General features: G+C 42.2%; 1 protein-coding gene across 3 annotated transcripts in view; it reads left to right on the top strand.

Annotated features, from left to right (window-relative positions):
• Positions 1-247: 247 nt before the first annotated feature.
• Positions 248-26,219, top strand: part of STAMBPL1 (STAM binding protein like 1) — a 56,135-nt gene continuing 30,163 nt past the window's right edge. For all 3 annotated transcript variants that reach the window (XR_010727093.1, XM_066243146.1, XM_066243145.1), the window contains exon 1: positions 248-383. The gene's annotated coding sequence lies outside the window, so the exon portion shown is untranslated. The remainder of the gene's footprint in view (positions 384-26,219) is intronic.

Here is a 26,219-nt window from a genome sequence, read left to right as displayed (position 1 = left end):
CATCGCAGTGACAATTTCTTCTCCTGCGGCGTCGGCAGCGGGGATCTGCCGGCCTGCGCGGGGGTCTGCGAGGACGCTGATCGGCCCGGCGCTGGGAGAGCCACGGGAGCGAAGGGGAGGACGGAGAGAGCAACGCACGCAGCTGGAGCGAGTGGAACTAGCAAGCTCCATCCGTCCTCAGAGGAGGGGAGGCGGCACGGCCGGAGGCGAGCGAGCCGGCGCCTCCACGCTGGGTGCCACAGCACCCGGTTGCTCTGTCTTCTAGCAAAAGCCGGCGCGGCCCGGGCTGCAGAGGCCACACGGATGCCAAGGCCACACGGCAGGCGCGGGGGCAGCCGCTGCAGTCGCCGTCCCACGCGGGCTCCAGACATCGGGGGTTGCTGGTGAGTAGGCGCGCGCGTGTGTCTGCGTGAGTGTGAGCGCGCACCGGTGCAGGCGGGTGTGCACGCAGGGTCCGTGTGCTCGGTGGCGTGGCGCGTCGTCCGTCTCTTTTCCGCTGGCGGCGTCGGGTCTCGGGTTTGTTCCGCCTGAAGAAAATGGTTTTTGCTGGCTGTTCACTTCCTTCAAGTCCCCTGACCGGCCGCCTCCGCCTGCGAGGCCGCTGTGCGCCCCCAGCCGGCCCCTAGGGGCTCGTTTCACCTTGATCGGGAAGGCAGGAAGCTAGGGCTGCTGGTGGCAGGGCGGGACTCTGGCGGTGACCTAGACGCGTGTTTCTGGGTCCGACTTGGAGATGGTGTCGGCTCGGGAAGAGACCACCGCACTCTTTGGAAGTGTGTGGTGTGAAGGGAGTGGCGAGGATTGGAAAAACAGGACATGTGGCGTGCCTCTCTAGAGGATGTCTATCTACTTTTGTGCGGTTTATGAGCGGCCTTAAGACATTTTCCCTCACCTGAGTCATTTAAGCCTTAACTGAATGTCTTCCAATGAAATGCAAAGTGTAATGTCACTAGAATATAATTTTCCAGAACTCTCTAAAACAACTCACACTGCTGATGTCCAATAGCCTAAGGTGCTATAAGTACTGAAATTTAAAACAAATGACAAAACCTATATAATTTTATTAACCAATGTTGCCCCAATAAAATAAATTTAAAAAAAATTTAAAAATACATACGTAATAAGTGATTGAAGAAACAGGACCTGATCTAGAGGATTGAAAAAAAAAAAAAAGGAAGTGTTTGAGGGGGTTAGGGAGTCGGGTGGCTTTCTGGAAATCAGTGTTTGTTAGTAAGAAACAGACATTTTTGAAAGTAAGCTCCAGTGAGTAAACTGCTTTCCAAACATCCTGCTAATCACCGAGAAGAAAATGAAGCTCTAGGCTTTAGGGAGTTAGCAAAATTATAATTAATAAGATGCTGATTGATGATTTCATGATTCATGGCCCCGTCAAGTCAATATGGCAGATTTGTTCCAGCAGACAAATTACACCTGAATTTTTTACTTCCCGTGTGGAGGTTTTGTTGGTACTTTTCTGTGACTGTTTTATAGAGATTAATAAGCCACTGGGTTTTATTATTTTTTTTCCAGACCTTATTTCAGTGGACAATCTTACGTTAGAGGGATACATGCTCAATTGAATTTCAAGAATGTACTCTATAACTGTATTATAGTAGGCATTTTGTAGCTATAAATGTAAAATTTTTTAAAATTCAAGTTAATGTCTTTGAGAAATAGACTCTTGTTTACCATTGCCTCCATTACAGCTCCTTCATTCAAAAGCATGAAATGTTATTAGAATCTTCTTGGAAAATGAACTGGCTGCTGCTTTTCTGTTCAAGCATATACCCCGCTCATTGTTGGCCACTTGGGAATCGCAGCTGAAATTTATGTATCAGCTGATTCTTGGGAATTAAAAAAAACAAAACACTTTTTTTATACTATTTTTCTTAAAGATGACTTTTAAAAAAATATATTTTGTTTATTATTTTTAGAGGGGGGAGAGAGAGAGAGAGAGAGAGAGAGAGAATGAGGGGAGGAGTGGGAAGCATCATCTCACAGTAGTTGCTTTTTGTATGTGCCTTGGGGTTTCAAACTGGTGACCTCAGGGCCCCAGGTCAACACTCTTCCGCTGTGCCACCACAGGTCAGGCTTAATACTGTATTCTTATAAAACAAATACCATTTAATGATCAGGCAGAGAATCCTAATGTTTTCCCCATATTGTGGCGTTTAGGGCCAGTTTCTTGCTTGCTTTTGCCGTTTCCTTGGGCTGATGGCCAGGGAGGGGCTTGGAGAGGGAAACTGAGGGGAGCACTATCCCTCAGGAAAGAGGTTTGATACTGAAGAGAAGACTGTTTCTGGGCGTGGCTCCTGAGAAGGACTGATAAAAATATATAGTTAAAGAATTGTTAATAATATCTACCTCTTTTTACTTTTAGCACCCAGGACTTAACTAAACCAGTTTGATTATACATCCTCCTTCAAAGACTCCTTCCAAGCCTACTTACAGCATTAACCCAGGGGTGAGGTAGCTTTTTACAGAAAAGAAAAGTCTGCTAATTCTTACTCAAAATATCAGGGGTTAAAAAACCAAACAAACAGCCCCTGGCCGGTTGGCTCAGTGGTAGAGCATCGGCCTGGCGTGCAGAGGTCCCGGGTTCGATTCCCAGCCAGGGCACACAGGAGAAGCGCCCATCTGCTTCTCCACCCCTCCCCCTCTCCTTCCTCTCTGTCTCTCTCTTCCCCTTCAGCAGCCGAGGCTCCATTGGAGCAAAGATGGCCCGGGCTCTGGGGATGGCTCCTTGGCCTCTGGTCGAGGCAGAGCGACGCCCCCTGGTGGGCAGAGCGTCGTCCCGTGGTGGGCGTGCCGGGTGGATCCGGTCGGGCGCATGCAGGAGTCTGTCTGACTGTCTCTCCCCGTTTCTAGCTTCAGAAAAATACAAAAAGAAAACAAAAAACAAACATATAGATGTTACCCAGGAAATGCCAGGTACCAGCCTGGAGGATACATTTGCAAATTAGACACATTTTAATCCACTGGATTTGTGATTCTGTCTAATGCGAGGAATTTTTTCCTTAACCCTGTGAAAGATTTATGAGTAACCTTAAATGATACTACAAGAAATGACTCATAGTCGTCCCTGAAAATATTAGCTTTCTGTCCCTTCAAGCTAATGGATCACAGATGCTCAATAAATATTTGTTAAATGAAAAACAATTCTAGAATATCTTTACTTTCCAACTTAACTACATTACATCTTCTAGTATTGATTATTTTTATGATTATTTATATGAATCACCAAACCTTGCATCAAATTGAAGACCACTGATATATTCAGCTAATAAGATCAACTTCCTCTGTGAAGGAATAATAACAGTCCTTTCAAAATAAAACAAAAACAAAGAAAGCACTATTGGTACCTGTTGACTTGTTAATTCCAGCTCCATGAACATGTGAATTGCCCTGCGGAATGTGTGAGTGTGTACATTCAAAAATCCTGAGTTGACATCAGAATGTTCAACTCAGGAATAATCTGGATGTAGCTACATCTGGATGAGCCTTTTGTTAGAAATTATGTGCATTTCTAAGCAAATCAGATGAACTTCTAGTACAATCCATCACCCCCTCGTGTTAAGCGGAAAAGCTAATTCAACCTTTGGCAAATGGTTCAGTCTTCAAAGCACATGGTGTTAGGTTTTGTTTCTAAATTTTAAATTAAATTCATGTTATGTTTGCCCATTGATGTGGCTGGCACAGAGACTAATTTAGACTGGTGGTTACTTAGTAACTTGTGTTCATTAAAAGTAGCTCCTTTATATAAGTACCAGATATTCCTGTGTTTTACTTGGCTCTTTCAAGGTCATCTTGGAAATGGACGCATTGCATGATCTTGAATTTATGCCTTTGTTTTCTTTTCTTCCTTTCTCTTTTTTTTTTTTTTTTAACAGTTCCGACTTTTGATTCCCAGACATTAGAAGTTTGCCCTATGATTTATGACCTAATTTCAGGACTGAAGGTTAGAAAGCTGTTTGCAGTTTTGAGTTTGCCTGGATATTAACATTCTCATGCATATTAATAATGAGACTTTCTGTCGGGCATTCTTCTGTTTATGTCCCTCAGTCAAGCTTGCTTTATTCTGAATAAAAATCAAATGAGATCCTTAAACATTAATTTTTTCTCTAATGGGCTATGTCCAAAATAACTAACTAACTAACTAAATATTTCTTATCACTGTTTTGAAGTAATACAGGTACTGATATTCTCTGCATAATGAAACGTTCTTATCAGGTATTTATGTGATTTGTGGGTACGTGAACGAGAGAGTTCAGGGCATATTCCTTCCATGTCTTATTAAGGCTCTTGAAAAGCCAAAGGGTGGAATTTTGATTCAATAGGTAGCCAGTTCAAGGTAGGTTCCTTGAAAGGATTGAGTGATGAAAGCATCTTTTGGAGCAGCACTTTGGCAGTTGGGTGGGGAGGTGGTAATCTGGTATATAATGATAGCCAGACTTTTAATGCAAATGCTGAAATGGAGAAGGGAAAACTTAAGGCAGTTAGACATCAGAATTCCCTCTTTCATGTGGAAGAGGGATAGTAAACCAATGGCAAAGCATGATTATTCACGTATTCTACATCCATGGAATGTCACTTGTTGGTCACAGCACTTGTTTCTGCTGAGCCCGGGTGTAACCTCAGAATCTTGCAAACATTGGACAACTATTAGTAATAAATATTAGTTACTGAACACGTGCTATATATGTCCAGCAGCGTACAAAGCCTGAACAAGGATGATGCCATAGGTAGGAACGTGAATTCTTTTTGCCATTTACTAATTGTGTGTCCTTGGTCAAGTTACTAACTTTTCTGAGCCTTGGTTTCCTCATCTTTCAAGTGGGATGTTAATTTCTATCTCATAAAGCTTGGAAGAGGGTTAAATGGAAAATAGGTATAAGTGTTTGGCAAAAAAGTTAAATGCTATGTGTTTGCTGTAATTGTTATTATTAATTCATAAAACAACTTGATGTAATAGGTACCATTGTGCAGATTAAAAAATTGGGCCACAGCCTGACCAGGCAGTGGCTCAGTGGATAGAGTGTCAGCCTAGGATGCTGAGGACCCAGGTTCAAAACCCTGAGGTCACCGGCTTGAGCACAGGGTTACCTGCTTGAGTGTGGGATCATAGACCTGACCCCATGGTTGCTGGTTTGAGGCTCAAGATTGCTGTCTTGAGCAAGGGGTCACTGTCTCGGCTAGACCCCCCCCCTCAAGGCACATATGAGAAAGTAATTAATGAGCAGCTAAGGTGCTACAACTCTAAGTTGATGCTTGTCAACCTCTCTCTTCCTTCTTGTCTGTCCCTGTTTGTCTCTCTCTCACTCTCTAAAACAAAACTAAAAAATTTTTTTTGAGCTACAAAGATGCTAGATAAATTGCTCAGGGTCATAGCTTGGTAAGTGATAGAGCTGGGAGTCAGACAGTTTGGCTCCAGTGCCTGCTTCCTGACTTGTATCCATCCCTGTCCCCTATACTGCATGCCGATGCTGGGAATACTGACCGGAGGGGAAAAAAGTGGAAGCCTGTTCTCAGGGGGATTCAGGGTTCTAATTATCTCCATTGTAGCATATGCCATCTCCAATATAGAATTCTTGCCAGATTGTTGTACAAAATTTTTGCTCTTTTTACTTGATGCTTTGGTATTTTGTAAGTGGTATTTTTTATTTGTTTTTTATTTAAAATAATTCCAATTTGTGTTTTTACATTTGCTTTAAAATTGGTTACTTTTTGTTTTTGTTTAACAGTTGACATATGCAGTACATATTCATTTGTAACATCTCTCCTTTTTTTTATTTTAAGCCAGAGAAACAGAGAGAAGGAAAGATAGGGACAGGCAGGCAGGAAGAGAGAGAGATGGGAAGCATCAGGTCTTCATTGTGGCACCTGAGTTGTTCATTGATTGCTTTCTCATATGTGCCTTCACCGGGGGATCCAGCAGAACAAGTGAGCCCTTGCTCAAGCCAGTGACCTTGGGCTCAAGCCAGCGACCCTGGGCTTCAAGCCAGTGACCTTTGGGTTAAAGCCAGAGACTATGGGGTCATGGCTATGATCCCACACTCAAGCCAGTGACCCCACGCTCAAGCTGGTGAGCCCACGCTCAAGCTGGCAACCTAGGGGTTTCGAACCTGAGTCCTCTGCATCCCAGGCTGACACTGTATCCACAGCATTGTCGCCTGGTCAGGCTAACATCTCTCCTTATACCCAGTGATTATTTGCTGGAGACAGAGAGGATATGTCTCCTTAACATTGTGTATAATATATAGCTCATATTATGCAGTATATAAATAATGTGTAATGTAATATTATCTAATTATATAATATAATGTATTTATGCAATGTAGATGTTACATGCATTAATTAGATATACATTATATACATATATGTATATATTGTATAATATATATTATATATACTATGTATACTATATAGTACATTGTATTACAGAGACAGACTATACCGTATATAAAGAATCATTGGATATAAGAGATGTTACAAATGAGTATGTGTACATTAAATTATTGGACAGATACCAGTATTCTGAAAAGTTTTATGCCATCCAATCCTCTCCACACTCCTGGAAGCTCATATATCTCCCATTCATGACTGATGGTGGAGTTATGATGACATTTTATAACTATTTTGTATTTGGAATATTTTATAGATTGACTGCAAAGTGAATTTCAGCTGTTCTTTGACTTGTGGAAGTAATTATGTCTAATTATAAGGGCCAGATTTTAATTATAGATGGGAAGACTACTATAGCAAATAAGAATACAGAATTCTTAATTCTCCCAGAGTTTCTTTAGGATGGAATATGCGATCACTGATTTTAATATTTTAACGTTGCACCAGTCCTTATATAATAGCTTGTTCTCATAAATAACTTGCAGAAATCTGTAATTAGTATTGTATTTTTTAAGAAGGCAAAAGCTTTTCTTAGTACTGTATAAAGTTCATTGGTAAATCATGACTATTTAGTTGAAGAAAAATTTCAAATCTCATCTTCAAAAACATAGTGTGTTGCCTGATCTGTGATGGCGCAATGGATAAAGCACGGAATGGGAATGCTGAGGTTGCCAGTTCAAAACCCCGGGCATGCCTCGTCAAGGCACATGTGGGAGTTAATGCTTCCTGCTCCTCCCTTCTCTCTCTCTCTTTTTCTCTAAAAATGAATAAAATCTAAAAAAAAAAAAAAAAATCATGTGCATCCTTTGATTTACTCTTTTGTGTAAATTATACAGCATTATTTTAAAGTTCAATTCATTTTAAAGGAAATGTTTTTTAAATTTAGGGAGTTAAAACTTTGTTAAGGATAACAGAAGGTAGGTTTTGGTGAAGTTAGTGTTTTGCTTTTTAAACTTTTGTTGTACTTATGTTTCAGTGGCATCATAGTGACTGAAGCACAGATTCAGTGAAGATACATCCAAGAGGTAACTGTGCAGGAACCCATCACAAATTACTCATTTTGATCGTTTGATTTGATGACCGGGTGAATTTGGAAACAGGAAGTTAGTGATGACTCATTTTTAATTCCCCCTGGCTTGGGGTGCCTGTTTTGCCTTTTCCTGTGTTCAGAAAGAAATTCTGGTGTGAGTCCTTTTTGAAAGTGTTACATTTCCAGCTTGAATGGCTGGGGCAATTGTGCACCTTTTAATTAAAGGCAGAAGGAAAAAAATTACACTCAGTAGTGATGATCTTGGTTAAATTCAGCTCAACTAAGGAAGGACCCTGTGACAGTATTTATCTTGTTGCTGGAGATACATATATATATATATGGTCTACCAGAAAGTTCTGTCCGTTTTTGGAATAAAACAAAATACAAATTTTTCTTACCGTCAATAAACTCTATTAAATAATATAATTGCCATTACTATTAATGATTTCTTGCCAGCGTGAGGGCAATTTCTATATCCCATTTTTGAAAAATGTTTTATCTTTTGATGCGAAAAATGGATCCAGTGCTTGTTTGATATCTTCATTTTTGAATTTTTTGCCCTTCAAAAATTTTTGTAAGGACAAAAACAAGTGATAGTCGGAGGGTGCTAAGTCTGGGGAATATGGTGGATGCGACAGACATGCTTCTGTAGCATTTCTTCCTTGTTGAAATTCATAAAAATTACAGTGGTGTAAATGAACTTTATCAGTAGCCATGGGTACACTATGGCTTCACACATAAGACTAACGTGAATCAACTTTGTTTTAGTTAATTTGCTACATCAATATGTATACATTAAGTGATAAAAATAGAGAGGCACACATGTGCCAAATAAACATGTGCTTACGTGTCAAAACTTGTTGTGATTGAAATGGACAGAACTTTCCGGTAGACCATATATATATATATATATATATATATATATATATATATATATGTTGTTGTTTGTTTTAAAGATTTTATTTGTTGATTTTACAGAGAGAGGAGGTGAGAGTGAGAAGTATAGTTGCTTCACTTTAGTTGTCCATTGATTGCTTGTTTTATGCGCCTTGACTGAGCAAGCCCAGGGTTTTGAACCAGCGATCTCAGTGTTCCAGGTCAATGCTCCTTCCACTGCACCACCGCCAGTCAGACTGGAGGCATAGCTTTTAACACTGGAAATATGTGTTTCAACCACTGAGAAGAAACAGAGGAAGCCCTTCATGCCTATGGATTCATGCTTCAGTCTTGTGATGGATTCTCGTTCTTTTTCCAACCTGTTTTGTCCTTGAAATGTTGGTTTATAAACTGTTCCACAGGATAAGTTTTCTTTAAGGGGAAGCACAAATGGACATTGTAGATGGAATGAGATTTGAAAGGAGGAAGTCCTTCATATGTTTGTGATTTTGTTCAGTGGGGCAGAGAAACTGCTTATTGAATCAATGTAGTTAGTACTTTAAGAAAAATAAATAAAAAGATGAAAATCAGGCCCTGGCCAGTTGGCTCAGCGGTGGGGCGTCGGCCTGGCGTGCGGGGGACCCGGGTACGGTTCCCGGTTCCCGGCCAGGGCGCATAGGAGAGGCGCCCATTTGCTTCTCCACCCCCCCCCCTTCCTCTCTGTCTCTCTCTTCCCCTCCCGCAGCCGAGGCTTCATTGGAGCGGGGATGGCCCGGGCGCTGGGGATGGCTCCTTGGCCTCTGCCCCGGGAAGCGACACCCCAGAGGGGCAGAGCATCGCCCCCTGGTGGGCGTGCCAGGTGGATCCTGGTCGGTCGCATGCGGGAGTCTGTCTGGCTGTCTCTTCCCGTTTCCAGCTTCAGAGGAATACAAAAAAAAAACAAAAAAAATAAATAAATCACCTTTAAAAAAAAAAAGATGAAAATCAGTTGGGATCATTAGTTGGTGTGGAATTTGATTTTCCCAATTAATAAATAATTCGAGAAATTAAAATGTATGTTTTGAAATAAATGTAATGAACATCACATTGGTATAACATAAAGGTTATTTTTGGGGGGCAAGTATGTTACTGAAAAACTTAGAAATGTGACTAGGGCAGTGCTTCTCAGACTAGTCTAAGATGTCTTCTATCCTGCTGCCCTAGGTGATTAGTCAGTAAATATGGGTGAGGCCTGAGAACCTTCATTTTAACAACCTTCTTGAGAGATTTTGATGCAGGTAGTTAAAACACATTGAGAAAAACCTACTTAAGAGGTAAATCTAATTTTATATTCAGATTTGTGCTTCTGTTTTTACGTTTTCTGCATTTTTTCCTCCTGGTTTCCATAGACACTTTCATGAATAACATACACCTCAAAGCTGCCTTGGAGTTTCTATAAAAGGAAGTGGCCTGGCTGCATGGCTCGGTTGGTTAGAGCATCGTCCCAAACCGTGGAGGGTGCAGGTTCGGTCCCCAGTCAGGGCACATACAGGAACAGACGTATGTTCTGAAGGGCTGGTGAGGGTATTTAGACCTCTTCTTGTAGGCACTCTATTAGCACTGTGCCTTTCTGAGCAGAGGACTAACCCGATGTAAACAAGCGGTACACCTGAGTTAAGGACTTATGGCACTGGTCCAGATCAGTGGTTAAAGAAACAGGTGGGCAAAGCCAACTGGGCTGTCAACATAAAGGCTGGGGGGAACAAGAGTGGGCAGCTGGAGCCTTAAAATTGGTAGAACTAACCTTGAAGGGTTTGTGAAGCAGGGTTCTGTAGCTCTTGTGTTCCAGGTTGTAGCCATTACATTTCTACTTCCTGTAACTGCATGTATGGTGTGTAGACACAAAGGCCACCCAGCTCGGCCATCTGGCCAGACCAGCCCCTCTGGATTAGAAAACCCTTGAATAAGTTATCTACAACTACAACTACCTTAATAGTATTGCAAAGCAAAGAGGACATCAGTTATTCTCACTTTAGACTGGAGAAACAGACTCAGTATTTTATCAAAATTCACACAACTGGAAACACAGATGTGGGCAGAGCTAGAATTCACATCTGGAGCTGCCTCCTCAAAACTTACAGGCTTTAAAAAATGTAATTTGTTTGATTATGAAGTGACGCACACTTATAACAAATTGTACAGAAATAAATGAATTGAATGTGAAATCCTTCATGATTCCATTTTTAAGAGAATAGCTGAGAAAAATTCAGTATGTCTTGTTCAGATTATTTTCTTACAAATGCCAATGTGTATTAACTACATATGTATTATAGTATTACAAGGATGGAGTCCTACTTTATATATTATTCTACAACTTGCTTTTTTCCCCCCACTTAATGCTATCACTTGAACAACTTCTTGGTTTAGTGCATATAGATGTAAGTTTTATGGCTTCACTACAGAAGTTTTTTATTTTAAATAGTCCTCTTTTGATGGCTATTTAATTTCATTTTCAAAATGTTAGTATTTTTAAACTGTGCTGCAATGGGGGGTGAGGGAGGAGGGCGAGAAAGAATTATTTGGGCAAGATAGTCTAGGGTGAAATCTTAGAATTGGAATTGCTTGGTTAACATGGTATATTTTTTAAATACGTATTTAAAAAATTCCCTATTTTTCTTCCGGTTCTCATCAATATTGAGTATGATTAATGTAAATTTTATCAATCAAGTAAATGAAAGAATCTTCTTCAAATTTGTCATTTCTTAATTACTAGTGAAATTAAACATTTTCTCACGTTACTTAGCTATCTTACCAGTTGTTCATTCCATTTCCCATTTTTTATTCACCTCTTTACCTTTTTCTTACTGCTCTGCAAAATGCTTTGTATAATTCAGAAATAATAGATTAGCTATTTCAAGTGTTGTAAAAGTTTTTCCTTTTGTTGTCCTTTTACTGATTGAAGAGATTTTAAGGTACTAATTGAACATTTAAAAATTTTATTGTTTTAAAATAATTTCAGACTTCAAAATATTGCAAAAATAGTATACAGAATTTCTGTATATCCTTTACCCATTTCCCCCAAATATTAACACCTTACATAATCACAGTGGTTATCAAAATCGAGAAATTAATATTGTTACAGTATTGTCTAATCTACAGCTCCTATTCATATTTCATTAAAGTCTTTCTTTTGGTCTAAGATCCCATCCAGGATCACACATGCATTTAGTTGTCATGTATCCTTTGTCTCTTTTAATCTGAAACAGTTCCTCAGCTTTTCTGTCTTTCATCATTTTGACACTTTTTAAAAGAGCATTGGACAGTTGTGTAGTAGAAAATCTTTCAGTGATTGTGTCTGATGTTTCTGCATGAATATATAATTCAGATTGTAACCAAATCTAAATAAAGGTGGTTAAAAATATCTGCCGTGCCCTGGCCGGATAGCTTGGTTGGTTAGAACATCATTCTGATATGCAAGGGTTGTGGGTTCTATTCTCGGTCAGGGCACATACAGAGACAGATTGATGTTTTTCTCTCTCAAATCAATCAATAAATTAAAAAAAATAAATTCTTGCCTGGGGAAAAGATGCTTAAGCGAATGCTGGAAAGATGCAGAGGAAAGTACAAGTGTGAAAAGAAGGTTAGGGCCATTAGTATGGACCTCGAATGGTGCATCTCAGAACTGCAGGCGGGGGGACAAAAGCAGGCTGGTGAGTTGGCAGCTGGGTCAGACCCAGCTTTGCAGGACCTGTTAAGGATATGTAGTATTAACGGTGATAGAAAGCTATTAAAGACTTTTTAAGGAAGCAAAGACAATAGCTAAATGACATACCTGTTATATGTAGAATAATCAAAGGGGAGCATGCTGGAAAACAGACCAATTAGAAGGCTATTCTAGCAAAGCAGACAGAGAAAAGGGTGGCAGAGAGAAACAACACAGGGCCACTTGCAGCAAGGAAAGATGGTGAGCAAATGCAGATTTGAGAGAGATTTTAGGGTGAATCCACAGGTATCAGAAGTAGATTGGACATGGAGTTGAGGGAGGGAGCAGACGCAGGGTGGGTACTTCCGGTCTGGCTAATGTTTTGTGTAATTGGCTCAATGTTGGTACCATTCTTTGAAATGGATGAGAAGTTTTCCCTCTTGAAGTCAGAAGCATTATTATCTTCAATTACTTTAGATGACAGCATTTACAACATCTTCTGTTGACTTTTGCTCCTGTATCCCAGTATGCTCATTTAACTTCCAAGTACTATGTTGTTTTTACCTCACACTCTCCCCAATAACTATTTATTCTTCATTCTTTTTACCACTCTTAGTTCGTCCCTGGTTGCATACTTGCCTCCTCTCTGGTTGCCAATTCCTCTTCTTTCTGTAACTTTACCCATCACTGACTGTTTTTTCAACTTTATAGGGACATAATGGAAAGAGATTATTTCAATTTAATAAATATGTACTAAGTACCTAGTTGGGGCAGATTACCTAAATGGGCAGAATTGAGAATTAAATAGGGCCCTGGTTGCCTGACCAGGTGATAGTGCAGTGGATAGAGCGTCGGACTGGGATGTGAAAGGACCCAGGTTCGAGACCTCGAGGTCTCCAGCTTTAGCACGGGCTCATCTGGCATGAGCAAACAGCTCACCAGCTTGGACCCGAGGTCGCTGGCTTGAGCAAGGGGTTACTCGGTCTGCTGAAGACCCGCGGTCAAGGCACATATGAGAAGGCAATCAATTAACAACTAAGGTGTCACAATGAAAAACTGATGATTGATGCTTCTCATCTCTCTCTGTTCCTGACTGTCTGTCCCTATCTATCCCTCTCTCTATCCCTGTAAAAATAAATGAATAAATAAATAAATAAATAAATAAATAGGGCCCTGGTTCGTTGGCTCAGTGGATAGAGTATTGGCTTGGTGTAAACCCAGTGAGGGCACAAGAGAAGTGACTATTTGCTTCTCTCCGCCTCTGTCTTCCACTTCTCTCACTCTTCCTCTCCCACAGCCAGTGGTTTGATTGGTTCGAGTGTTGGCCCGAGGCACTGAGGATAGCTCAGTTGATTGAAGCATTGGCTTCAGGCACTAAAAATAGCTAGGTAGATTCAAGCATCAGCCCCAGACAGGGGTTGCTGGTACATGCAGAAGTCTGCCTCACTATCTTCCCTCCTCTCATTTGAAGAAAAAAAGAGAAAGAGAGAGAGAGAGAATTAAATAAGAAGCTAAGAATAATTGAGAAGATTCAGGGCCATTTTGCCTGGTGGTAAAAGAAACTATCCTTGTGTTACTCCTTACATACAAATAGGTTCCACGTGATCAAAGATATTTATTTAAAAATATCTAACCATAACATTATCAGAAGAAAAGATTGGTGGTATTTTTTTTAATCATCAGTGAGATTGAAGATCTTTTAAAGAAGGATAAAAACCCAGATACCATAAAAGACAGATTCATTTGACAACCAAATATTTAAATTTATTTATTTTTTGGATTTTGAAAAGTTTATTCATTTTAGAGAGGAGGGAGGCATAGAGAGAGAGAGAGAGAGTGAAGGGGGGGGGGAGAGGAACAGGAAGCATCAACTCCCATGTATGCTTTGACCAGGCAAGCCCAGGGCTTCGAACCAGTGACTTCAACAGGCCAGGTCGATGCTTTATCCACTGTGCTACCACAGGTCAGATAGCCTAAAAATCTTTTTAAAAGTTTTTAAAGATTTTATTTATTGATTTTAGAGAGAGAAAGGGAGGGGGAAAGAAGGGGAAGCATCAACTCATAGTAGTTGCTGCTTGTATGTGCCTTGACCAGACAAGCCTGGGGATTTGAACCAGCAACCTTGGCGTCCCAGGTCAATGTTCTATCCACCACACCTCCACAGGGCCAGCAAATTTTAAAATTTTGTACAGAAATTAAACAACCTCCCAACAAAAACTTCAAATAAACTAGTCAATGTAGAAAGAAGGATGGAAATAGAAAATTCGCTGTTTTCAAACACCACAGTAATAATTGTTTCAAGAAAGAATCATCTTCAGATGTTAAAATTAGTGGGGATAAGTATATTTGCATATTTTCAATTAACCGACCTGGAATGCTGAGGTTGCAGGTTTGAGGCCTCGGGGTTTGTTGGGTCAGGGCAGTGGTCCCCAACCTTTTCTGGGCCACAGACCGGTTTAGTGTCAGAAAATATTTTCATGGACCTGCCTTTAGGGTGGGACGGATAAATGCACAAAATAAAATTAGGCGACCGGCGTAAAAACTGTGGTATTTTTAAATATAATTGTCGAACTTACAAGACAAGCGTCAAGAGTGAGTCTTAGATGGATGTAACAGAGGGAATCTGGTCATTTTTTAAAAATAAAACATCGTTCAGACTTAAATATAAATAAAATGGAAATAATGTAAGTTATTTATTCTTTCTCTGTGGACCGGTACCAAATGACCCACAGACCAGTACCGGTCCGTGGCCCGGGGGTTGGGGACTACTGGGTCAAGGCACATACAGGAAGCAACTGCTGCAAGTTGATGCTTCCCTCTTCTTTCTTTCTCTCCTCTATCTAAAAATCAATAAATAAAATTTAAAAAAAGAAAAAAAGGAAGGAGTAAGTGGTAAGTGAAGAGGAACAGCAGACGGCCATTGCTAACAACTTTGGCAGTGAAAAGGTTATTTAAGTATTAAAAGTAAACTGCTGGGGAAGGTTCTGGATGGGTTGTTTTGCTTTTGTGCACTGCATTGAAGAGATTGTCTGGGCAAGACTGGAAGTGTGAATGCAGCTGTCTACTGGAGCATGTTGATTAGGATGCTGCGGCCGGGGGATGGTGGAGGAGTAGTAAATGAGAGGTATTCTAGGTGTTAAGCCTAATCTGGAGGGACCTGAAACATTGAAGACACGAACAAAGTCCGTTGACTCCACACCAAAGCTTTATTGTCTAGCTTGGCCAAGTGGCGGCAACTCCAACAGAAATCTGAGGGAGAGCGCGCCGGCCCTTTGTTCTACTTAGTTTTTATAGTTTTGCAAGTGGGAAGTACAGAAGCAAAAATTGCAATTAGGTGCCCTTTATCACTATTGGTTATAGTCATATGTCCTTTAACATGATAGGACCATGTTCAATTTGCAAGCCATACATTATTTTGGAGAAAACAAAATTTACAAGTCAACACAGTGGTAGAAAGATGTCTCTTTACATATTTAAAAGACATTCCTATATTATCTAGTGTTTATCCGCCATCTCTCTGTCCAGAGTCACACGTGTTAACTACACGCATTTACATAGGAGAGGTAGTTTCCGTGGGGACAAATGCCCGCAAATGGCTCATTGCTATAAGAAAAGGTTTATTTTGGCTTTTCTCTTCCTGCACCTGTCTAGCCATTCACTCCTTTCCCCACAGGTGTGGTGGAATGTCTGGGAATCCATGTTTTCCTCCCCTTTGCATTTACAATACAATACCAAGGGCCACCCTGGTTATGCCAATCACAGTACAGAGACTATTCTCACAATTTCTCTGCACACTAGAACCCAAATTAATAAAATGTTCTTCAAGCCTCTTAAAATATTAATATTAATTTTGCAGTTTTTGGTACCTTACAACATCTGCGGGTGAAGTGGCGCAGTGGCTCCTCACTAGGATAGCTTCTGCTTTTCAGTAGCAGTGCTGGACTAAATTCATCTTGTTGAAGCACTGTCCTTAGAAAAATTATGAAAATTAAATAAAGTTGATTAGTAAAGCCCAGGGACTGACCTCATCTCTGAGCTTCAGGCCACTGGCAGTCCAGAAAATGATGTTATTTTGAAAATTTATTTCTGACTCATTATGCTTCATTGAATTAGATATCTTCTGGATATTATTTTCTTAAAAGCAAATTGGAATACAAAGGGAAGTACATACACTAGAATTTAGTGGCTTAGCTTTATAATATGTAATTTCCAGGAAATTTTAGTATTTTAACAGCTGGATAACAAAATTAACATGCTCCATTCGATTTAGGATGACAAAATAATTGTGTACAAATATGAATTTCTTCCTCACACCTAAATTTATTTCCCAAATGTTTTATGATGCATATTAATTATCTCATTAAAAAATGCAACAGCATTCTAAATGAGCACACTTATGAGTATAGAAAATGCCTTCTGAATAGCACAACTTAGAATTTATATAAAAAGCAAACAAATATTTTGAATTGAACTTGGTTTTGTCAGAATAATTATGCATTTGAGTTTCTTAACTTCATGTTCTGGGTGGTTGGTCAGTCCACAGACATGGAAACATTCTGCCTAAGAAACAAGTGAAGAGGGAATGGCTGCCCTTTTATCTCTTTGGTAGGGAGACAATTATGAACTAAGTATTTGTAATGCTGAATTGAAATTATATATATATTTTTTTTATTTTTTACAGAGACAGAGAGAGTCAGAGAGAGGGACAGACAGGGAAAGACAGACAGGAATGGAGAAAGATGAGAAGCATCAATCATCAGTTTTTCGTTGTGACACCTTAGTTGTTCATTGATTGCTTTCTCATATGTGCCTTGACCACGGGCCTTCAGCAGACTGAGTAACCCCTTGCTGGAGCCAGTGACCTTGAGTCCAAGCTGGTGAGCTTTTTGCTCAACCCAGATGAGCCCGCACTCAAGCTGGTGACCTCGGGATCTTGAACCTGGGTCCTCTGCATCCCAGTCCGATGCTCTATCCACTGCACCACCACCTGGTCAGGCTTGAAATTTTATTTCTACAGTAAATCCTATCATTCCTGTCCAGGTCCAAGGATTTGACCTTCGTCTGGGTTCACCATTAACTTTTATTATTTTATTATTATTATTATTATTATTTTTTTTTTTTTTTTTTTTTTAGCGAGACAGACAGACCGGAAGGGAGAGAGATAAGAATTAGGTTGTAGTTGTGGCACTTTTAGTTGTTCATTGATTGCTTGTCATATATGTCTTGACCAGGGGGCTCTAACCAAGCCCAGCTTTCATGGTGGGCCAATCGCAGCGTCATATGGTTGCTCCACTGGAGGGGGGCACCATGAAAGCTGGAACTCACACTGGTGGGCGGGAGGGATCAGGTTGACCAGCACTGCAAAAGAGGGTGGCTTTTATAAAAAGGTTCGCCATCAGGGGCCTAGGTGGTCTGAGGTTGCATGTCTAATCTCTAGGCTCTGCTGTCTCCTCTTTGGTAAGGGCTCTTGTGAGGGCTGAGAGCGTGTGGATTAATACATCATTGCACTTAGCCCGGGAAAGAAAACTGTGTATTAGTAGTATACCTGTTATTATTATGATAGTTGTTTTGCTGCAGTAAATGTGATACATAGTCTTAAAATAATACCTCACCTACCCAGAACTCAGCTTGCTCTTGGTGGAGAAGAAAGAAAATATGGAAAATGCCTTTTGAGCAGTGGAATTAGAAATCATGTAGCACATACACTGTAATCAGCATACATTTTACTGCTAGGAGATCTCTTTAGGTCCCAGTCCAATCTACCCTTTAATTTTGCAAGTACATTTAAGGGATGTTATCAGTAATGTAAAACAGACTAAAAGAGGGGAAAGACTGAAGTCGGCGAAGTTTAGTAAAATTTTATTTATTTACTTATTTATTTATTTAGTCTAACAGCATCAAAACTAAATTTATTGAGAGGATAATGAGCCACAGAATTACAAGAAGATTGTATTGTAGAAACAGCTTGGAAACAGGCAGAGAAGAAGGTAGCTCAGGGTGGAGGAGTTAAGAAAAAGAAACTATAAGCATTGTCTAATAGCAGAACAATGTGGTCAGTGCCAATATGATAAAAAATAAAAACCCTTCAGCTGTTTCTTCCACCTGGTGCATTACAGAAGAAAGGGTTGCAGTGGCCAAGCATGGGCCACACATCTGTCCCTGGCTGTGTGGGGGTAATTACAGTAGAGAACTTTAAATATGTTAACTGAGGTATAATTGACATACAATAAGCTGCGCATATTTAAAGTATACAATTTGATAAGGTTTGTTGTTGGTTTTTTTAAGTGAAAGAGAGAGAGAGAGAGAGAGAGAGAGACAGAGACAGAGACAGAGAGACAGAGATAGACGGACAGGAAGGAAGAGATAAGTATCAACTAATAGTTGCGGCAACTTAGTTGGTCATTGGTTGCTTTCTCATATGTGCTGTTACTGGGGGGCTCCAGCTGAACCAGTGACCCCTTGTTCAAGTCAGTGACCTTGTGCTTCAAACCAGCGACCTTTGGGCTCAAGCCAGTGACCTTTGTATCATGTTGATAACCCCACCCTCAAGTTGGCGAGCCTGCGCTCAAGCTGGATGAGCCCGTGCTCAAGCCAGCAACCTTAGGGTTTTGAACCTGGGTGCTCAGCATCCCAGGTCGACACTATACACTCGGCCACCACCTGGACAGGCCAGATAAGTTTTGATATATGTACATATGCACCTATCACCACAGCTAAGAGAGTGAACATATATCCATCATCCCCCAAAGATTCCTAGTGTTCTTTTGTAATTATCCTCACTTCTCTACCTCCCTCCCAGCCTCACCCCTCTATCCCCAAACATACTGATTTGCTTTCTGTCACTAGAAATCAATTTGCTTTGTTTAGTTTTTTACAAATGAAACTTTTTTTTACAATATAGTTATTAGACATTTATATAACATGAAGTGATTAATCTAGGAGCCATCTGACACCATACAGTTATTACAGTATTATTGACTATATTCCCCATGCCTTACTTTACATGCTTATGACTATTTTTAAATGACCAATTTGCACGTTTTAATTTTTCCCCCTTTTCACTCATTCCCTCAAACCCCCTCCCATCTGGCAACTATCAAAATGTTCCCTGGATCTATGAGTTTGTTTCTGTTTTGCATATTAGTTTATTTTTTTTAGATTCAATCACAGTAATTGAGTTTGTATCTCATTTGCATAATCAAACAACTTTCCTTGTCATTTGCTTTTCTGATGTTCTTGTTTAATAAAAAAAATCAAATGCCTCTTTTTTTTAATGCTTTGTATTCATTTTGAAATATCTCCTAATTTATGTGAGCAATATATGTATATAAGTTCCTTGAGCATTCTTGTAACCATTGTTTTGAACTTTGTATCAGGTAGATTGCTTGCCTCCATTTCATTTAGTAGTTATTGAGATTTCTTTTGTACTTTCATTTAGGACATGTATCTTTGTCTCCCCATTTTTGGATACCTCTCTGTGTTTGTTTCTATGTTTAAGTAGAGCAGTTATATCTTCTGGTCTTGGTAGAGTGACCTCATGTAGTAGGTGCCCTGTGGGGCCCAGTGGCACAGTCTCTCTGGTCACCTGAGCTAGGTGCTCCAGGTATGTTCTTTATGTGGGTTGTATGTGTCTTCCTGTTGTAGTTGAGCCTTGACTTAGAGCAAGGGTCCCCAAACTTTTTACACAGGGGGCCAGTTCACTGTCCCTCAGACCATTGGAGGGCTGGACTATAAAAAAACTATGAACAAATCCCTATGCACACTGCACATATCTTATTTTAAAGTAAAAAAACAAAATGGGAACAAATACAATATTTAAAATAAAGAACAAGTAAATTTAAATCAACAAACTGACCAGTATTTCAATGGGAACTATGGGCCTGCTTTTGGCTAATGAGATGGTCAATGTGCTCCTCTCACTGACCACCAATGAAAGAGGTGCCCCTTCCAGAAGTGTGGCGGGGGGCCGGATAAATGGCCTCAGGGGGCCGCATGCGGCCCGCGGGCCATAGTTTGAGGACCCCTGACTTAGAGGGACTGGCCTTCAGGCTGATTCATTGTAAAGACTGGCCACAACTATAGTGGAGGAGCTGTTGTGTGGAAGCTGACACTACATAGTAGGATTTGCTTTAGCAGGGCTCTGGTGCTTGCTGAATCTGACCTTTGAGTGTGTCATTTGTTGAAGTGCTTGGGTGGTGCATGGGCATGGTCTGAAGCTGGCTACCAGGCGTGTTTGCTTGGGGCCTCTTGGGAGGTGCAGGCCAACATCAGCTGCTCTCTGTACCCTGTCTAGGGCTACCTGGTATGAGCTACAAAGTGATCTACAAATGGTGGTCACTTGTGCAGGTCCTGGATGTGCTCAGGAGAAGCTAAGCTACAAACTGAGGCTGACTGCCAGTATTTCTGGATTTGGAGCTGTTTAGCAAGAGGTATGGGGCACGCCAAGACCAGATGCTGCTTGTTTAGGGTTTGTGGACATTTGAGAGATTATTGAAAAAGTCCTCTGACAGACTCTGTGGAAGCAGCTTGAGTGGCTCACAAGTTGAGTGGGGCAGGGTCTCAGAAAATCACCGGGGCAGAAGAATAGTGTTAGTCAGGTTGACGGAGACTCAAATAGGTGGCCCACCTGCACTTTTGGGGCAGGGCTCAGCAAAAATACAATGACTTCTGTGTGGAGAAAGTGGCCCCTCCAACCCTTGCTCTAAAGTCATACAATTCAGTTGCTCCCCGTATGTCCCTGCTACCTTTTAAGCTACTAGCCCAGCTTTCAAGCTTAGAGCAAGTGAGTCCAACAGCAAGAAAATCTGGGCTCAAAGCCTTTAAAAGGAACACTTGGGGTTCCAGCAGCCCTTTTTCTCACTCAACCACAATTTCCACTGGTTTTCACAGCTAGAAGTCATGAGAACTTTTCTTCCTGGCTCTGGAACTGTGGGCTGAGGGCCTTGTGTGGGGCTGGGACCCCTGGCTCCTCGGGGGGTCCTCTGCAGCAGAGCTATTCCTCCTGATTTTTATCTGCCACAGGTGGGTATGGGACGAGCCTATTCCACATCTCCCCTTCTCCCCCACTCTCTATGCAGCTTCTGCTGTCTATTCTCAGTTATAGGGTTTTTGTTCACCTGGACTTCAGGCAGCTCTCACGGATGGTTGTTCTGTAGAGTAGTTGTAATTTTGAAGTAGTTGTGGGAGGAGGTGAGTACCACGTTTACCTACTCTGCCATCTTGACCGGAAGTCCAAGAGTTGCTTTTAAATCGATTTTCTAAACAAAGACAAATTAGAAATGCAGGGAAGCATTGCTGTTAGCAGGTATAGAATGTGAATCACGCAAGAGATAAATATTATTTATATTTTACTCAAAGAACGTAATAGTATCTTAGAAATACTTCCTTTAAAAATTGTTATAGCACAAAATTCTATTTTTAATATAATTTTAGTTATTCAGAATCTCCACTTTTTTTTTTTTTTTTGTATTTTTCTGAAGCTGGAAACGGAGATAGACAGTCAGACAGACTCCCACATGCGCCCGACCAGGATCCACCCGGCACGCCCACCAGGGGGCGACACTCTGCCCACCAGGGGGCGATGCTCTGCCCATCCGGGGCATCACTATGTCAGACCAGAGCTACTCTAGCGCCTGGGGCAGAGGCCAAGGAGCCATCCCCAGCGCCCGGGCCATCTTTGCTCCAATGGAGCCTTGCTGCAGGAGGGGAAGAGAGAGACAGAGAGGAAGGAGAGGGGGAGGGGTGGAGAAGCAGATGGGCGCTTCTCCTGTGTGCCCTGGCCGGGAATCGAACCCGGGACTTCTGCACGCCAGGCCGACGCTCTACCATTGAGCCAACCGGCCAGGGCCAGAATCTCCATTTTTGCTGTTGAATTCACATGGCTAACCATTTGAGATATATATTCCAGTTGAGTTCTTCTGGAAAGGTGTTATTCCCCCCATTTAATAGATTAAGACACAACACACAGAAAGGTTAAATAAGATGCCGTAGCATTCCCAACTCCTATGCGGTGGAGGCGGGAAGCTCCAGGTACAGATGGCCCCTAGGCATGAGCTGTTAGAGCTGAGGGTGTCCCCACTTCATCCTCATGCAGGATGAAAATTGTATTGTGTTATGAGAAGTAATTAGTTTATTACTTAAAGTGTGACTGGATTACCCTCAGGGTCTCCTCAATTTACCTCAAAGTAATTTACAACATAAAACTTAAAAACACTGAAGTGCTGATTTATTTAATAATCTTTCCTGTATCAACTTCATCCTTGTTGACTGCTCTCATCCAAACCACAGGGTCATGGCGTGTTTAACATGAACTATTTCTCTAGGGACAAGATACAAGCACTTGACACCTTGTGGGTATTCACCTGTAGTACTTGCAAATATAGGGGGAAAAATGCAATAAAAGCTATTTCTAGTATTCTAATCAGGTTTCACATTTCTCTTACCAATATTTTAGTACATATCTTCCATTTGGCAGTTATTACAGATGAGTATAAGGAATCAAAGTAATTGTTGGTTTGCTTTTTGAATTTTTAACTCTTTCAAAATGAACAGCAAGAATAATTTTTTTTTGTACTTTTCTGAAGCTGGAAACGGGGAGAGACAGTCAGACAGACTCCCGTATGCGCCCGACCGGGATCCACCTGGCACGCCCACCAGGGGCGAGGCTCTACCCACCAGGGGGCAATGCTCTGCCCCTCTGGGACGTCGCTCTGCCCCGACCAGAGCCACTCTAGCGCCTGGGGCAGAGGCCAAGGAGCCATCCCCAGCGCCCGGGCCATCTTTACTCCAATGGAGCCTTGGCTGTGGGAGGGGAAGAGAGAGACAGAGAGGAAGGGGGGGGGGTGGAGAAGCAAATGGGCGCTTCTCCTATGTGCCCTGGCCGGGAATCGAACCCCGGTCCCCCGCACGCCAGGCTGACGCTCTACTGCTGAGCCAACCGGCCAGGGCTAATTTTTTTTTTTTTTTTTTTTTTTTTTTCCTAAAGCAGGTTCCGATCTATCAGAGTGTGACTCAGGAGATACTTCTTCCTGCCTAGGTCGTTTAAGGTGGGGGAACTGACCTTTTACCTCCCTTTATCTAATCAGATTAGGCTACTGTAACCCACAGTCTGAGTTATCATAATTTCCTGTATTTATTTCCAGCTAAGTACATTGCACCTGGAAAACCTGAACTCTCACCCACTAGGATAAAAACGGCTGCTGGCTGGCCAATCAGAAAGGAGGTTGCAGAGGGTGGCGTGGGGTGTGTGGCCTCTCTCGCCTGCTGATCCAGTTTGCCACAGCTGTCAGGTGGAAGGGCGTGCCAGGGAGGAGACCACGTGTTAGGTGCCGACTCCCTTGCTCATCTCTGTGTGCTTGGCTCAGGTTCACTGCCTGGAAGTGTCTTCTCTGCACTTAGGAAATGTGGCTTTGTGTATGGAAGTGGGCCAGGATTCTGAGCTTAGCCGCCAAAAAAGTATCAAAAAAGACAAAAAGAAAGATGAAGAGTTAAGAGAATGAAGGCTAAAAAAGTCACACAGTAAACACTATGGCAGGTCAGGTATTTTTCTTTCTGTTCACTCCTGGTGTTATTTGCTGCTGGTTTTAAGAGGCAGAACTGTGGACCTGTTCCCACATTTCCATGGGGGACATTGAGACACGGAGATATTAAATTGGGACCCTAAACCAAAAGGATTCTGCTATTGGGCTGTAAAACTGTGAGGGCATAGGAAGAGTAAGCTTTCATAAATCCAGAGCTGTGACATGTCACTTTGAAGAGGGTTCCTGGCCCTCCCAGGACACATGGATAACACTGATTTTTGCCACATGCCCGCTGGACCCTGTTGGGAACTGCTTCGTTGGTTCCAGGACCTACTTGTTAGTTGAACCCTTGGGACAGGTTTTTCCTCTGTGTGCTCATTGTGAGTAGTCAATTTAGATATCTCCTTTGTGCCTGGTTCCCCAAGCCCTTGTGTGTGAGGGGTAGCAGGAAGCAGACACTCCCCTGCTCCTTTTTAGAAGGTTATTTAAAGAGGAAGTGGTGTGTCTTTGAAGGCTACAGTGAGGAAAAGAGGCTAGAGATAAAGGCAGGAAGACAGGAGCTCTGAAGCATAAGTAACTCTCAAGGGGCCATAGGACAGGTTAAATGTGTCACCAGGCTGTGGTTCAGATGTTATCACACCACAGGAATGTGGGCTCTACTGGGGGTGGAGAGTAGGGAGCAGGTCGAAATTAAATCAGGCATTGCTGATGAGTGTTTTCAGTTAGTTGTAAGCACTCAGGAGTGGTGAAGTGGGGCCGTGATGAGCCCTGGTGGGAACGAGGACAGTGAGCTGGGAGGGTCCAGTAAGGATGACTAGCAAGCTGGACCCACGGCTCACCAGGCTGACTTTCAAGGCTGCCTGGGTGTTGTGTGCCCCAGAGCACATCAGGCCTCCACTTAGCAAGGGAATTTATATTTCATTCATGCCTGAAGTTGAGTATTTTCCTTCTGTCTTTGCTATGCTATGGGGGTCTTGTTTCAGTATATTTCTCATCCTCCAAATTGCAATGTTTCTCTTAACATTAGTACTTGATTGAAGTGGTCTTCCCTTGTCTTCCCACTGTAGCAGCTGAAGTGTGAGGAGCTGGAAAAGTCCGCCTGCCAGCGCCCTGCCAGCCCTCCTGTGCTGTTAAATTCTATGTTTCTCGGCCCTGGCCGGTTGGCTCAGTGGTAGAGCATCGGCCTGGCGTGCGGGAGTCCCGGGTTTGATTCCCGGCCAGGGCACACAGGAGAAGCGCCCATCTGCTTCTCCACCCCTCCCCCTCTCCTTCCTCTCTGTCTCTCTCTTCCCCTCCTGCAGCCAAGGCTCCATTGGAGCAAAGATGGGCCAGGGCACTGAGGATGGCTCTGTGTCCTCTGCCTCAGGCGCTAGAATGGCTCTGATTGCGACAGAGCAACACCCCAGTTGGGCAGAGCATCGCCCCCTGGTGGGCATGCCAGGTGGATTCCAGTCGGGCGCATGCGGGAGTCTGTCTGACTGCATCCCCATTTCCAACTTCAAAAAGGTACAAAAAATAAATAAATAATAAATAAATAAATAGATAAATAAATAAATTCCATGGATCTCTTCCTTCCCCAAAGTACCATTTGCTTGTCATTGTGCACTTAATTTTTTAAGCCGTTTGCCTTCCCTCCTGTTGGAAATGTAGGACTTACATGACAGTGGCTTCAGTTTCCTCCGCAGAGACTAAACATTCTGCTTGCTTGATCCACCGTTCCCACCCCGCCCCCGCCCCCTCCAACATGCTGTCACCTCTCCCCACTGATATCCTGCTTTCTCCCTTGCCCCATAGACTGTTCTCAGCAACACACTCACAGGTCCCTTTATAAATTACAGTGCCATTGTTGGGCAGATAAAATATATTATGCTCACTTTGTTAAAGATGGCGCTGCCCACATGCAAGCCAGTCGCCCAGGTGATATTAATGTGTGTTGGGGGCGGCCCGTGGGCAGGCAGGATCCTTGTAGCCTGGGACTTGGTTTTAGGACTAAGCCTTTCCCACCCTTTTTGATGTGGGGTGGTGCAATCCCATCATGCCCCAGAGAAGTAACTTTGTATTAGAGACTTCCCTATTTTGTATATTGGATTAAAGGTTTTGATTTCTACACTATAAAATGGGGGGAGAACGGGAGCTTGCTCTCTCTGTTCCTGAAATTAGCATTAGAGAGCAGAGCAGAGAAAGGCCACGTGGAGGAGGCCAGGAGAAGCAGCCAAGATGGCAGAGTGTTGAGTGAGAAGCCAGTTTGTGCAGAGTTTGTGAAGGAAGAAGGAAGGAGATGGGGAACAGAGGTCAGTAAGTCTGGTGAGCTAGAAACCTTTGATTCTAGGAAACTCGGATAAGTCAGTGGCTTTGAGAGCACTGAATGAGTGGGTTTTGGAGCCCAGTGTGTGTTTTTACTTGCCCGCCGGGTGCAAGCTAGAATTAAAGAAGATGGCCCATCAGTTTTTGGCTCCGTTGTTTCTTTACCGACTGTCTGAATCCAATGTGAACCTGCATGGGCCAGGCGGCTGTGGTGATGGTGGCCCTGGCCACTGGCTTTACAGCCATTTACATCATGCCTTTGCCCAACACCCTAAGTAGTTCCCTATTTCACTCCAAGTGTAAGCGAGAATCCATATGGTGATCTGTACGGCCCCCTTACTTTCCTTGCCTGATTTCTTTTCCCACACTCTTCTCTTCACTCTTTCTCTTTTCTTTTTATGTGGGATGA

The sequence above is a fragment of the Saccopteryx bilineata genome, chromosome 9 (assembly GCF_036850765.1).
Source record: "Saccopteryx bilineata isolate mSacBil1 chromosome 9, mSacBil1_pri_phased_curated, whole genome shotgun sequence".
Taxonomy (NCBI): Eukaryota; Metazoa; Chordata; class Mammalia; order Chiroptera; family Emballonuridae; genus Saccopteryx; species Saccopteryx bilineata.
This window is presented reverse-complemented; position numbering and strand designations above follow the sequence as displayed.